Genomic DNA, 5000 nt, shown 5'->3' with positions numbered 1-5000 from the left:
TTCAGTGTAGCGCGCGTGCGGCCCAGAACATCTAAGGGCATCACAGACCTGTTATTGCTCAATCTCGTGCGGCTAGAAGCCGCCTGTCCCTCTAAGAAGAAAAGTAATCGCTGACAGCACGAAGGATGTCACGCGACTAGTTAGCAGGCTAGAGTCTCGTTCGTTATCGGAATTAACCAGACAAATCGCTCCACCAACTAAGAACGGCCATGCACCACCACCCACCGAATCAAGAAAGAGCTATCAATCTGTCAATCCTTCCGGTGTCCGGGCCTGGTGAGGTTTCCCGTGTTGAGTCAAATTAAGCCGCAGGCTCCACTCCTGGTGGTGCCCTTCCGTCAATTCCTTTAAGTTTCAGCTTTGCAACCATACTTCCCCCGGAACCCAAAAGCTTTGGTTTCCCGGAGGCTGCCCGCCGAGTCATCGGAGGAACTGCGGCGGATCGCTGGCTGGCATCGTTTATGGTTAGAACTAGGGCGGTATCTGATCGCCTTCGAACCTCTAACTTTCGTTCTTGATTAATGAAAACATACTTGGCAAATGCTTTCGCTTCTGTTCGTCTTGCGACGATCCAAGAATTTCACCTCTAACGTCGCAATACGAATGCCCCCGCCTGTCCCTATTAATCATTACCTCGGGTTCCGAAAACCAACAAAATAGAACCGAGGTCCTATTCCATTATTCCATGCACACAGTATTCAGGCGGGCTTGCCTGCTTTAAGCACTCTAATTTGTTCAAAGTAAACGTGCCGGCCCACCGAGACACTCAATAAAGAGCACCCTGGTAGGATTTCAACGGGGTCCGCCTCGGGACGCACGAGCACGCACGAGGCGGTCGCACGCCTTCGGCTCGCCCCACCGGCAGGACGTCCCACGATACATGCCAGTTAAACACCGACGGGCGGTGAACCAACAGCGTGGGACACAAATCCAACTACGAGCTTTTTAACCGCAACAACTTTAATATACGCTATTGGAGCTGGAATTACCGCGGCTGCTGGCACCAGACTTGCCCTCCAATAGATACTCGTTAAAGGATTTAAAGTGTACTCATTCCGATTACGGGGCCTCGGATGAGTCCCGTATCGTTATTTTTCGTCACTACCTCCCCGTGCCGGGAGTGGGTAATTTGCGCGCCTGCTGCCTTCCTTGGATGTGGTAGCCGTTTCTCAGGCTCCCTCTCCGGAATCGAACCCTGATTCCCCGTTACCCGTTACAACCATGGTAGGCGCAGAACCTACCATCGACAGTTGATAAGGCAGACATTTGAAAGATGCGTCGCCGGTACGAGGACCGTGCGATCAGCCCTAAGTTATTCAGAGTCACCAAGGCAAACGGACCGGACGAGCCGACCGATTGGTTTTGATCTAATAAAAGCGTCCCTTCCATCTCTGGTCGGGACTCTGTTTGCATGTATTAGCTCTAGAATTACCACAGTTATCCAAGTAACGTGGGTACGATCTAAGGAACCATAACTGATTTAATGAGCCATTCGCGGTTTCACCTTAATGCGGCTTGTACTGAGACATGCATGGCTTAATCTTTGAGACAAGCATATGACTACTGGCAGGATCAACCAGGGAGCTGCGTCAACTAGAGCTGAGCAGCCGGCCGCCCGGGAGTGTGTCCCGGGGGCCCGCGCGAACACGCAAGCGTCCGCTCAATTATTCTGCAAACAGGAGGAGGCTGAGCTCCCCTGCACAACACACCTCGAAACCCTCTCAGGTCCCGGCGGCGCGCAGCGCCGTCCTAAGTACTTGGTCGGGTTCGAGAGAGGCGCAATCGCCCGGAGTTAGGCGAGTAGACGCTTTAGGTGCGACCACCCGTGCTCCCAACTGAGCTTGCCGCTGCCGACAGAGGCCCGGGAGCGTGCTGTCGTGGCATTGCCGGCGGGAGACAACACGCGCCACCTACGGTGACCGGCAGCTCCAACGCCAGCGCCACAGAAGGACAAAAGCCCTACTTGGGTGCCGAAGCGAACTCTCCCAGCACAGCGCACGCGCCAACACGTCCGCACAGCTGCGATACAAACCACCTGCGAGAACCGCTGGGGCGACCGAGCAGCAGACGGCGTCGCGGCGCCGAGCGCCGGGCGGCGGCGCATCCTCAGCGCACAAAGTCCTCAATCGGACCAGCACACTGCAGATGGCCACCGCGCTTCGCACCGGGCCCGCGAGGACCTACTTTGGCCGCAAGGCGCCGCGAGCAGGGGGCGCCGGCGCGCAGCTGCGCCGCCTGCCGCGTCCGTCGGCCGGCGCGCCTGCCACCGGCCGCCCCCACCAGCCGGCTGTAGCGCGTGCGCCCACGCACCGCGCTGCCAGCACGCCGGGCGGCCCCCCCTCACCGGCCGGGGACGGTCCCACCCAGCCACCGCCGCGTATCGCCTCACACCCAGATCCCCTTTCACGTTCGTGGGCATGGTGGGTCCCCTTTCACGTTCGTGGGCATGGTGGGTATCCCTGAAACAACCGGTTAATAGCTCGACCGATCGTCGCCAACACTGATTCACCTCTAGCGAGAACAACCGCACCACAACGGGTTACCGGTTGTTCATTTGCGTAACGTCACCAGCAAACGTACACGTCCATCGCCATTTGCAACGAGTATTGCATGCCTGTGTCAGGTGTCACAACACACTACGTCTGCCCACATAGACGCAACAACATGTGCACGCCTAGAGAACACGTGGAAGGTAGACCCCGTACGTATGCGGTGTCCATTGCGCGAACGACTGTCAGCCCGCCTCTGCAGCATGTCGCAGATGTGGAACGCGGTGCAACATGCTATCACGGTGTGTGAGAAGAGACGACTACGTCCGAATACACGCTCCACTACATCAACAGACTGCTCATGCTGATCGCCATCCAGGGCGTCCGTTCCTCCCACACGTCTGTATGGCGTACCACACTGCAATCCAGCTCTTATAGGGAGACGACACGTAGCTGCGTGCACAATATTTGGACTGTATGGTCCGCCGTTGCTAGGCGCTGTCGTCATACGGTCACATGGGCCACGATGTATCATTCAGTACATACGGAGCAATGTGCAGTACAGTTTGTGGGTTTTGCGTACATCGGCGGACAGGTGACAGGCCGTACCACAACGTAGGCTGAGTACGTCGGCATGCGAAGGGCATTGAACATGCAAACTTCTCACCGACCAGCTTGCGAAGGCAGGGGGGAAGGGGGGGGGGCATGTACGTCCTGCTGCTATCCACACTACAGTGTATAGCAGGAGCATGTGGAAAGTCAGCAACACCTGCAAGGTGTTTAACATGACGCGATACACAGGGGACCGGGCAGTGCGAGTAGCGAACTATATTGCGAGGGTTGCGGTTAGGCAACACTACACTACTTTAACGGGTTGCATAACAATTACAGAGCAGGTTCAGCGACAACGTGCGTCAGGTTAAGGCGCAATATAGTTTAGGTTACGGCGCACTTTAGGTTAGGTTAAGGCACATTATAGGTTAGGTTAAGGCACAACATGGGTTACGTTAAGGCACAACATGGGTTACGTTAAGGCACAACATGGGTTAGGTTAAGGCACAACATGGGTTAGGTTAAGGCACAACATGGGTTAGGTTAAGGCACAACATGGGTTAGGTTAAGGCACAACATGGGTTAGGTTAAGGCACAACATGGGTTAGGTTAAGGCACAACATGGGTTAGGTTAAGGCACAACATGGGTTAGGTTAAGGCACAACATGGGTTAGGTTAAGGCACAACATGGGTTAGGTTAAGGCACAACATGGGTTAGGTTAAGGCACAACATGGGTTAGGTTAAGGCACAACATGGGTTAGGTTAAGGCACAACATGGGTTAGGTTAAGGCACAACATGGGTTAGGTTAAGGCACAACATGGGTTAGGTTAAGGCACAACATGGGTTAGGTTAAGGCACAACATGGGTTAGGTTAAGGCACAACATGGGTTAGGTTAAGGCACAACATGGGTTAGGTTAAGGCACAACATGGGTTAGGTTAAGGCACAACATGGGTTAGGTTAAGGCACAACATGGGTTAGGTTAAGGCACAACATGGGTTAGGTTAAGGCACAACATGGGTTAGGTTAAGGCACAACATGGGTTAGGTTAAGGCACAACATGGGTTAGGTTAAGGCACAACATGGGTTAGGTTAAGGCACAACATGGGTTAGGTTAAGGCACAACATGGGTTAGGTTAAGGCACAACATGGGTTAGGTTAAGGCACAACATGGGTTAGGTTAAGGCACAACATGGGTTAGGTTAAGGCACAACATGGGTTAGGTTAAGGCACACCATGGGTTAGGTTAAGGCACACCATGGGTTAGGTTAAGGCACACCATGGGTTAGGTTAAGGCACAACATGGGTTAGGTTAAGGCACAACATGGGTTAGGTTAAGGCACAACATGGGTTAGGTTAAGGCACAACATGGGTTAGGTTAAGGCACAACATGGGTTAGGTTAAGGCACAACGTAGGTTAGGTTAAGGCACAACGTGGGTTAGGTTAAGGCACAACGTGGGTTAGGTTAAGGCACAACGTGGGTTAGGTTAAGGCACAACGTGGGTTAGGTTAAGGCACAACATGGGTTAGGTTAAGGCACAACATGGGTTAGGTTAAGGCACACCATGGGTTAGGTTAAGGCACAACATGGGTTAGGTTAAGGCACAACATGGGTTAGGTTAAGGCACAACATGGGTTAGGTTAAGGCACAACATGGGTTAGGTTAAGGCACAACATGGGTTAGGTTAAGGCACAACATGGGTTAGGTTAAGGCACAACATGGGTTAGGTTAAGGCACAACGTAGGTTAGGTTAAGGCACAACGTGGGTTAGGTTAAGGCACAACATGGGTTAGGTTAAGGCACAACATGGGTTAGGTTAAGGCACAACATGGGTTAGGTTAAGGCACAACATGGGTTAGGTTAAGGCACAACATGGGTTAGGTTAAGGCACAACATGGGTTACGTTACGGCACAACATGGGTTACGTTACGGCACAACATGGGTTACGTTACGGCA

At 53.3% G+C, this 5000-nt stretch overlaps 1 non-coding gene across 1 annotated transcript in view; it reads right to left on the bottom strand.

The window, feature by feature from the left end:
* Window positions 1-1583, bottom strand: part of LOC126430166 (small subunit ribosomal RNA) — a 1909-nt gene extending 326 nt beyond the window's left edge. Inside the window, exon 1 of the ribosomal RNA XR_007577029.1 lies at window positions 1-1583. This exon is cut by the window's left edge and continues 326 nt beyond it. This is a non-coding gene — a ribosomal RNA (small subunit ribosomal RNA).
* Window positions 1584-5000: the final 3417 nt, after the last annotated feature.

The sequence above is a fragment of the Schistocerca serialis genome, unplaced genomic scaffold, assembly GCF_023864345.2.
Source record: "Schistocerca serialis cubense isolate TAMUIC-IGC-003099 unplaced genomic scaffold, iqSchSeri2.2 HiC_scaffold_1034, whole genome shotgun sequence".
Taxonomy (NCBI): domain Eukaryota; kingdom Metazoa; phylum Arthropoda; class Insecta; order Orthoptera; family Acrididae; genus Schistocerca; species Schistocerca serialis.
This window is presented reverse-complemented; position numbering and strand designations above follow the sequence as displayed.